This window comes from Oryzias latipes, chromosome 12 (assembly GCF_002234675.1).
Source record: "Oryzias latipes chromosome 12, ASM223467v1".
NCBI classification, from domain to species: Eukaryota; Metazoa; Chordata; class Actinopteri; order Beloniformes; family Adrianichthyidae; genus Oryzias; species Oryzias latipes.
This window is the reverse complement of record NC_019870.2, coordinates 3,067,132-3,078,325: the sequence shown is the minus strand read 5'-3', so window position 1 is coordinate 3,078,325 and position 11,194 is coordinate 3,067,132.

Genomic DNA, 11,194 nt, shown 5'->3' with positions numbered 1-11,194 from the left:
CTTTGGTTGCTTGAATTCATCTCTCCTGACAAAAGTTCAGGTTCTGCTCCTCCAATCAAACGCTGCAACATTAAAATAAATGAATAAATGAAAAATGATAAAGGATTTGATTTGTTTGAAGACCAACAAAGTGATGCAAAACGTTTTTTAAATTTTCAAATTGATCATCAAAAATTCCAAATCCAAAACTAATATTTACAAGGTCAGAGAAAGAAAACAGTCAAGATCACTGGTTTCCTTACGACGACACCAACACACCTGCATGAAGATGATGTGGCGCTTCGTCCTCTTCATCTTCGGAACTTTCTCAGGAGCTTCAGCTGCTGGAGAAACACGGATGTGAGCTGCGGTACCTGTGAGAGTTTGAAGCCATGAACACAAAGACGTTTGTTCCCGCTGTCACAACTTGGAGTTTTCTCCTGAACAAGGACGTCTCTGTGAGCGGCTGGGACCGCTTTCACAGCTGGAAGAGTCAAACGGACAATTCAGAGGCGGAGTAGACTCACATCGCTCCCACAGCAGGACAGAAAACATCTCCAGTGGTGTAATGAGCTGCATGTTTACACCAGAAGAAACAGGAACGGGTGTTTGAGCACATTTTAAACCATCCAATCCAGCAAACTTCGACCAATGGTCAGGATACCTACATTTGGTGCTCCTGTAGTTTGTCCAATGCTCCCATTTTTCAATAAGATTTGACATTTAAGAATGATTGACCTTTCTGCAGAGATGGTACTTCAAAAGACTGACAGTTTGCTGAAAATATTCAGCAGAACTAAAGTTATAAAGAAGAAAAAAAAGGCCCAAACAGAACTAGAAACCTAAAACAAAACTGTCACTGAGCTATAACGGGAAATAAAAGCAGAAATAAACTTGTTTCTAGGCGGACACACAGAGGATGTATTTGTAACAGGACATCTTCCAGTCCTCAGGTGGACCTATCAGAGGTTCAAGTTTCACTTTGCTTCATTTTTCCTCGGAAAAATCCAGCAGGTGCGGTAAGAGATCCTCCAGTGTTATGCCATCGATTGCTTTTGCATCAACCGCACAGCGTCCCTACGGCAGTCGTGCGGTCTAGCTCAAGCTAAGGTTTGGCTTCCATGATAACTTCCACGAACTTTACAAGACGGGCACGAGCAGACTTTACTTCCTGAGGAGACTCAGGTCCTTCAGTGTTTGCAGCAGGATGCTCCACATGTTCTACCAGTCTGTCGTGGCGAGCTCCACCTTCTTTGCTGTAATGTCCTGGGGAGCTGGCGTCAAAGCAAAGGATATCAACAGACTGGATATACTCATAAAAAAGCAGGGTCTGTTGTTGGCTTCAAGCTTGCCAATCTGGAGGAGGTGGTGGGGGACAGACTGCTGGCTGAACTGCAGACCATCATGGACGATCCCTCCCATCCTCTCTACAAAGAGGTGGACAAACTGAGACGCAGCTTTAGCAGTAGACTCATTCACCCCCGCTGTGCTAAGGAACGGTACAGGAAGTCATTCCTGCCATCCGCCATTAGACTCTACAACTCCTCTGGTAGACGTGTGTGTACATGTGAATAAAAGTTTTTCTTCCCTGTATATTTTATGGTGCTGCTACTACAACTGAATTTCCCTTCAGCGATTGATAAAGTTGATCTTAATCTTACTTTCTCCTGCGTGTCAGTGGTTTGGTATCTTCAACATCTTGCTGTATCAGCACAGGTACATAAACAGGCAGAAGAGGAAGCAGGCATATTTCATTTTATAGTACAAAGTATTTCTACAAATATTCTCATATTTACATATACTAAAATATCTACCGTAATTTCTGGATTATAAACCGCTACTTTTGTCACACGCCTTGAACCCTGCAGTTTATTCAATGACGCGGCTAATTTATTGCTTTTTTTCTTTTTCTTTTTTAATGCATTTTTTCTAATGGCCGCTAGGGGCGCTCAAGCAGAGAGGGTAAGAGTGAGAGAGGGGTAATTGCGGTATATGTGAATGCTTTGTGAATGGATAGCACTAACAGACCCTCATCATGGAAAATGCAAGAAGAAATCCATATGACGCAGCTTTCAAGTTTAAAGCAATCGTTAAAAGCAGTGTGAAAAAAATCCTCCGTCACCAAAGGGTTTGGAAAAGCCGGTCTGCTGCGTGAAGGAGAGGACAGCGCAAGTTCAGGAGAGGATTTACCTCAGAGTGACACTGACAACTACAACGAAGGAGAGACTGAGAGTGAGTGGCAAAGAATATCTGACGCTATTCTAATCCCACTCTGAGGAGGAAGACTTCCATGGTTTCAGTGCACATGAGGCGCACTGCTCTATTTCACTGTTTGGAATAGAGCAGTGGCGGTGTGGGATTTTTGATCATCACGGTGATGAAGCAGCAGGAGTTGCGGTGTCACGGTTTACCCGCCCCCAAACAGAAAATACCCTGGTGGCCACGTCGCAAATGAATACCGGTACAAGTAATAATTACAACGCAGTACTCTTTATCAACAAATAACTGTAACAACTAACTACTAATCTCACTAATGAACTAACTATAAAGGTGAAAAAACATGCATGGATTGAAATATGTGCGACGTTTTGCATGTTTGTGCATGTTCTTGCAGATCAGTGTGTTGTGAGTCATTCCAAAGACATGAAGCAACAAAAGAGTGCGTGCTTGTGTTGGTTGAGGTCAGTGTCAACAAATACTAGAAATTACCCTGAATGCAGCAATATGAAAGCTCATAATTCCATGCAGCCCCTGAATGCACCTCGTGCTGCGGTGAATGCCTCTATTATATCATTAATTCAATTTAAAAAATCTGAATTCAGTGTTTGAACCAACTCTGAGATGGATGTGTGTGGGGGAAAAAAAACACTTAAAAGTTGTGATTGTGAGTTTGAGTCCTGTGTTGGAGATGCCTAACCTGCTAAAGTGTCTAGAGCACGGGTTCTGGCAGCCCGCGGGAAGACTTCTTGTGGCCCTCAATAAGAGAGAGCCAGAGCAGGTTCCTTTGAGGAAAAACGTTGTGTTGGTGAGGAGAAAAGGCGATTTCAAGCTAAGTGGACAAATGTTTACTTTGTCGGACCTCATGGATAAAGTCATGTGCCTTATTTGGAAGCAGGTAAACCTAATGCTCAAAGAATTCAATGTAAATCGCCATTATGTTACAAATCTTAAAAACAATTACAAATTTACCGGCGAGGATTACAATAATAAGCTCCAACAACAAGGAGGCGATGCTGCACAGCAGATGTTTATAAAATGGCTAAATCCAGTGAAGCTGTGACAGAAGCTAGTAGCTACGTTGTGGCTTTGGAAACGGCCCGGCGTAGCGAGACCTTAAGTGACGGGGGGTTTGTAAAAACAGTATATGCTGAAAGTAGCTGACATTGTTTGTCCAGAGCAAAAGAAAGTCTGTCAAATGATACAATTACTAGAGGAGTAGAAGATATGAGCAGCAACATCCAGGAAAACATCTGGAGGTTCTGCTTAACTGTACAAATGATACTTGGTCATTAAAGTTATTAAAAACAACTTTTCTGTTTATCTATCTTTTTCACCAAAATTGGCCCCCATTCTAATGTCGAGTTCCTAATTTGGCACTCCGCTACAAAAACTTTGAGAACCCCTGGTCTAGTGAAATCGTTTTTCTGCACGCCAAATTGAAGTTTGACCCACTTCTGATCATTCAGACCCTTTCATATACTGTATATGTAACCCTCGTGCTATCCTAGGGACTTTAACGTTGGGAGTTGGGTCATCTAGACCCACTAGACAGTGCTCTGAACCTTTTTCCTTCAATTATTTGTGATCTTCACTGGTGTCCATGGATTACATGAAATCTTTCCACCTTTATCCACCTTTGTCATGGTAGGGAGAACACGTCAAAGTAAGGGTGGGGTCATCTAAGATAGCACAAGGGTTACACGTATTCTAATTGCTCGCAATAAGTATAGGTTAAATGGCGCGATTTTACTACGGGCGTAAAATTCCAATCGTGGATGACGTCATCCACCAGTGTCACATTTTTCAGGCCTTGCGACCAATGCGACTCGAACGACTACAAATTAAATTCAGTAGGTTTGTGCATCACAAATGTATGCTACAAAGGCATTGGCAGAGGAGGAAGAGCTAAATGCGAAGCAATAATAATATTATTATTATCATTTAGACTATTAAAAAGCTGTGGATGCCTGCGGCACAGCATTGTTGTTCTTGCTCTGAGAAGCTCACTCCTCAGAAAACCTGTTGTAGCGCGGCAGATCCGTGTTCAGAACACGTCGGGGGAGCCCGGATCTTTGGTTCATCTCAAAACTTCTCCTTGAAATAATCTCAAGACTTTAGTCAAATTCACTCGACTGCGTCCTTACTTTTCTGAAGACACAACTGAAAATTGCATTTCATGTATACATGAAAAGGGTCAGCTTGAGGGCAGTGATACAGCAGACCCTTTAAAGACTCGTTTCCAACATCATTCTAAAAAAATAAATAAAAAGAAAATAGCTGTCTTTCATCTGTAATCCTGTCATCCACATGCCTTTGTGCTCAAATTATCCTTCACTGAAATTTCTGCCTGAACCAATGAGAGGAAAAACAGAGAACGCCATTGTTTGCTTGACTTTCAGCAGTCAGGTTGCGTCCTTGGATTTCCCTTTAGAAATTACGAAGTTTAGGATACTTTTCAAAATTAATATTCACAGTGAATAAAACCAACATGTTTTTTTTCTAAAGCCACATTTAGCCCTATAACATGCTTTATGGATGGTGAAATCTTCTTCTCTTGAGGTGCACTGCCTTCTTTTAGCTTCTAGCTGGAAGTCACAATAAAACATTTTCATGTATTTCTCACATGTTTGGACTCATGATGACATTTTTTTTATTCCTTGGCAGGTCCAGTTCTATTGGTTCTGCCTCAGTGTGAGTTATATATTCATTCCAATCGAGTGCTGGACTGAAAAGATCATAAAGAAAGGTGTTTTTTTTCCTCTGCTTGGGTGCACAAAGGGTGTCTGAAAGTCATAAACAGAGTTATGGAAAAATGTAATTTATACATATCTAGATGTTCTATAGATTTCTGACAAGCATTCAAACACAATGAGATCAGGTGACTCAGTCATTTTTCCTTTGCGTTCATCAAACTCCTCTAATCACAAATCTCTCAAATTATGTTAAAGATCACAATGAAGAAAAGCAAAACAATAAAATAAAAACAACATTACATTTGAGAAATTATTTAAAAAAAATCAGTAACTAAAAAGAAAAAATAATAAAACATTTAGGAAAACAAAAATAATTTCCAGAAAATTAAAATGAAATGTTAAAAAAATAGAACAAACTAATAAACCAGAAAAGGTAGTTAATATGGCCCATCACTGACTGGATGATGACATTTGAGTTTTAACTGAGTTTTGTTTTAGGAAAATACTTCTTTTTTTCAAATAATTTTTATTTGTTTAATTTTTTTTAATTATGTTTTTGTTTTCGTGAATTATTGTTAAATTTCTGAATGTTATATTATTTGTTTTGCTTTTTCAATTGTCATTGGGCTCTTTTATATGTTTTTGTGTTGTATTGTATTGATGTGATTTGTGCTTCAGGGCCACCATAGATTGAGGACCAAAGGAAACTTAGCCCAGGAAAGAAGGGTAAAAACTGAGAAATAAGTAGGTTTCACACCAATAACTTGTATTATTTTTTGTAATAGTTTTTTTGTTTTAAATATTTATTTTAATGGCAATAATTTAGAACAAAATATTAATTTCTATCAATACAGAACTGGAGATTTTTTAGAAGGTTGGACTTGTGCTAAATCCCCATTTTTCTTGTTTTCATACAGAGCCCGTGACCTGACATGGGAAAGAAGGAAAAAATTTGTTCTCACAAAATAATAATTGTTCCCACGAAATAATAATTCATGCGATGAGTCATTCATAAACATGGATAAACATGGTTGTGAGCAATACTTGGATTTATAGCAGATGCCTTCACATTTCTGCCTGTGTATATCTCATTATAACGTGTCGTTTATTAACATACTCGTTAGCAGTCACTTCAAATCCGAAGGCTACATGTCCCATGATGCATCTCGACCAGTCAACCTGTCCCTGTAACTGAGGTGCATTAAAATGCAACAGGATAAATGTATATCAGAATATCATTATTTCGTGGAAACAAAATAATATTTTTTCTACACATGTCAGGTCACGGGCTCCGTACTTTTCTTTTATTATATAAACTCAATTAATGTTGAAATTGTTACCATAATGAAATATTTGTGTCATCAGCAAAGAAAACACCTTATTTTAGAAAACATACAAGGATATGTTTGTTTGTTTTTCCCTCAAGAACTTGACACATTAATAAAAAGCATGTTTTATTTAAAAGGTTAATTCACCTTTTTTTTTTCCCCACACTATTAAAGCAAATCTTTTTTTTGTCTTATTGCAAAGCATCTTGACTCAACACAAAGTCCCCATTTAATGTCATAAAATTGCTAAATGTTTCAACTGGTTGACAAGATTATGACATCATTTAACCCCAAATCAGTTTCAGACAAACTGTGCAGCAAAAAAGAGCAATGGATGCAAGAAACACTTATGCACATCACGCATGTAGACCGTAATACGTGGAAAATGCACAAAATGTGTCTGTGTGACCCGGCTTTAAGATGTAGCCGCTCCTCTTTGTGACCCTCAACGGGCCATGACAACCCAAAAGCCCACAGCACCCATACGGGTGACTAAGGCTCGAAAGTCCCACTCCGATCATCTCTTCATCTATTTTCAAAGCTTTCTCAGCGGTCTTTTATTAATGATTTTGCCATTTTTAGCCTAAATCAAAAAAGCAGTCGCTTTCTAGGACACAGCTTCCTCGCCGGTCTGGGTCTTTAGGGTATGTTTTGGTTGGAAAGTTCCCTCAGAGGGAAACCAGCGTCATCTCACTTTTTATGACTTTGCCTCAACTCACTCACAGAAACTTTGTGCAAATCACTTCATGTTTCTGCTTCTCTGTGGGGTTTCAGCTTGGAGTTGAACATTTTAACTCTAAAATTTCCCGATTTTGATTTCGCTGCGCAGCGATTTCTTTATCTCGGAGCTTCGGCTACTTCCTCATTGATCTTTTCTGACCTCATTTTGGCTTTCTCACACAAACAAACAGCATTGTTTTCGTTCTTTCTTTTTTATGGGAGGTTCTGAATTACCTCTATTACAGATTGGTGACCTGTCCTTGCACACCGCCATTGCCACAGAATTTATCAAGATCTGCTTTGGCTAATGACCTAAACTGAAATTCAGCAGAGCAAAAACCAGAATCTCCAAGTGCTGATGCAGCCGCTAATAGGGAAGAATGATGGAAGAGGAGGATCAGCAGGAAAATGTTTGGCTGCTGGCTGAAAGACTATAGAGAGGCGAGAGTGTGGAGAGTGAATGGAGATAAAGACAGAGGATAGAAGGAGGAGGAGGAGGCGGCGGCGGCGGCGGTGGGAGGCTGGTGCAACAAGATGGAGAGAAACTGCCTGCACATACTGTCAAGGCAGTTAATATAAGGTGTGGAGATAAGGCCCCACAGACAAACATTGACCAAATCAGGCATTTCAGCAGCGCAGCCCCAACTGTCAGTCAGCCTGAGAGACAGACCAACAATCAGCACTCCAACGCCGATAAGGGCTCTACTGGGCGCGTGCAGGAAATAGCCAATCTGCAGCCGGCCCGGTGAGGAGGACAGCAATGGCGGGGGATGATAGAGAGTGAAGGGGTTATAGAGAGGAGAGGGGATGTGAAATGCAGGGAGAAACGAGGACCAAGACGAGAGAGGAGACGGGAACAAGAGGAGGATGATATCCCTCCGCCCCCAAACGCTCTCGCAGAAGAGGGAGATTCACGGGGGAATAAAAGTGAGGGGTTACACCAAAAAAAGTGTGAAGCTGGCTCTTAAAATAGTGTCTCATCCCAGGTTTTTGTCACCTGGGAACAGCTTGCACAGAGAGAGTGTGAGATCTTCGTTCAGACCAACACCTTACTTTAATGATTTGCCAACAGCTTTGACTAGCTCATTCTTCAGCGCGCCGTTAGCCTGGCCTCGCGCACAATGCCATCATTCCATCCTCTCCATTGATTAATTGTGTTCGCGTTGTCTCCGATACGTGAGCTCCAATGAAGAGAAATGCTATATTTTCCAAAACATAGAAAAAAGAAAAGAAAAAAAAAACATATGAAATTCCCTCAAATAAACACATCTAAAATGCTGCCTCAGATGCCTTTGGAAGGAGCTGCTGGCTGGCCTGGATCCACACTGACCCCTGTAGGCCTCTGTGGGAACTGCAGTCTGGCAGGAAGTTGGAGGAAATAAATTCCCAGCCGTTTACCTTTGTCAAACACGTTTAGACTCCTCCAAGCAAAACAGCGGAGAGCACCGACAGCTGGCGACTGTTTGTTTTTTGGGAAGTGGAGTCAGAGGGGCGTCTGAGCTCCCTTGATCACGGACCAATCCGCCATTACCATGATCACTGATAAAACAGTAGGAATCGTAAACAAGCTCATCACCCAGGGCCTGTTTGTATTCCCTTGTGGGCTGGTGCAGATGGGGGGGTTGTTCGAAAGGGTTAAGCTCCATCCCTGGTTGCACGCCGCTTTTCCCCTTGCTCTGTCAAGCCCCATTAAACCTACTACACCACAGCAATATGGTGCCATCAATTACAGGCGCGCCGCCATCAATGCGGCGCGTAGAGGAGAGAGGCTGGGACACATAAACAGGACAAACGGCCACATAAAAGACCTGCAGCTTTCACTCCTTCACCTTTAACTCTGGGCCATCGTTGCTTCTCTGAAACGCTCAGAAAAACTCCATGCATCCTCCAGACTCACTTCCACTCATGCCAGATTGGGAAAAACATTTTGGTTTGTGATGTGCCTGTGCTGCCCCCATGTGACTTCAAGCCTGAACAGAATTCCCTGCAGGCCGCACTCCACTGCTGCAAGACACTCAAGGGAAGATCGATGCCCGCGTTGGGAGAGAGCTCGATAACGGCGAGCATTCCTGTGCGTGACACACACACACACTCACACACATCTCTGCTTCATCGCCGATGCAGAGGAGGCTGCAGTTTCTCAAGTTCTGAATGATGGGGCAAAACAAAACGAGGTGGAGGCATCACTCTGAGCCGCCGTCATGCAGCAGAATGAAAAAGAGGAGCAACACTAACCCTGCAACCATTGACGATCGACCAGCAGACTCCAAACTTCAAAGCAGCAGCTCCCCCTTCGTCACCAGAGGACCAACCGTCTCATCTCCCCCCATTCAGAGCGACACAAACTGGGTCAGAGTCCTGTGCGCAGAGCTGGGTACTCCCATGATTCAACAGCTCGTGGATCTTTGGCAGAAAGAAGTTGAATTGACCGGTTGGTGTGTCACTAAATCAGCTTGTTATCCTTCCAGAGAAGCTGGCCTTTTTCTGTTTGCATCTCAGCAGCAGCGTGTCACCAAAAAGATTCAAGAGTTTTTATTTAATATTCCACAAATGTGCTCATCTGATCTCTAATTTCTAAAACTGTGTTACACTTACTTTTAAATTAAGTTAAAGATTTGAAAATTTTACCAGTTAGGATTTTACAGACAGGAAGCTGAAACTCTGTGATTTAGAATAGAGAACGCCTTTGATTGTTTGAGCTCTGGATGGTCTTGTTCAGGGGCCTGTTTCAGAAAGGAGGTTAAGTGTAAACTCTGAGTGCGTTAACCCTGAAATCAGGGAAACCCTGGGTTTTCCGTTTCAGAATGGGAGGTTTGTTAAACCAGAGAAAGCCGAGTAAGTCAAACCCGTTTCTGAAAGAGAGGTAACTTATACTCGGAGTCAGTGTCCATGGTTACTTATGCCGTGAACCTAACCTGGTCGGGAGCAGGTTTTATCCTCTAAACTCAAGGTTTCTGCCGGTCCCCTCCCCTTTTTAAAGACAAAGCGGTATTTTTCGCTTTAACCTTCATTGCCCAAATGTCCGTCATACAGAGACGGTCTAAGTGACAAGAATGGCTTGTTCTTTTCTGGAGGACCCAATAGACGAGGAGGCTGCATTAATTCTTAGAAAATTACATTTACGTCGTGCGAGGATTTTGAGACCTAGACTGGATTTTTTGTCATTTCCCCATATGTTTTTGTTTGAGCGTTACCGTTTTTCGTTGCAGTCAATTACATATGTACAATGAAAACAACATTAGGTATTGCTATGTAGATGTTTCATATGTCAAATATTGTCAACAAAGCCTACATCCATGACATGCTCTAATTTGACCTGATTGAATTATGTTTTTATACTTCATTTTTAGCTGCTGCCATGTTCTTTTAATTCCTGCAGGATTGCATCTACATGAAAATGAAATCAGGGACATTGAATTAGATTAATGTAACAATTATTTTATGGAAACACAATTTGCTAGCACTGCTTACTTTCTTAATCCCATATAAACCTATACCACTTGACCAATACAAGGATAGACAAAAGTTCACTTTTAAAAACACAATTGCATGTATTAATATTAAACTGACCAACGTTTGCAAGAGGGGAAGGTTAACAAAAAAGTCCTCTAAACATTACCGACGTTAAATGCATTCCCCCCCCCCCCCCCCCCCCCCCATTGGTTCTGTACACTATGCAGCATTTCATGCATTTACACCAGGAAAAACACTTCAAAAGTACACCTAAATTTCGCCATTTTATATTTCACACCTTACGCTATTTAAAAAGTTATTACAGTCAATATTTTATAACAATGATTTAAATGCAAACTTGCGCATTAACTTGAGCAGCTATGTTTCCCACGCTAACTGTCTCTGTTTTGCAGATGCAGCGGTGTTGCTTTTCTTCTGGAATATGTGCTCATATTCACTGTAACTCTGCAGCAGCACGTCAAGTTCAGCTGGCGAAAAATATGCAGACCTCTTTTTTTCCATGGTTGCCATGGTGACTCGTGATATCTGCGCTCCATTGATAATGGCTTCTTATAGTCGCGGTGCGGACGCTCACCTCCGAATCAGTCCACTCAGAGTTGATTGACCTAACTCCGATCAGCTTCTCTGAAACAGAAAACTCAGAGTTGTTAATCTCTCGATTGACCAACTCAGAGTTCAAGTTTAACCTCAGAGTTGGTTGAACCTCCTTTCTGAAACAGGCCCCAGGTCTTTCACAGCCTGGTTTAGCAGGGACTTCTGGGAAATTGAGTCTTGAGGGGT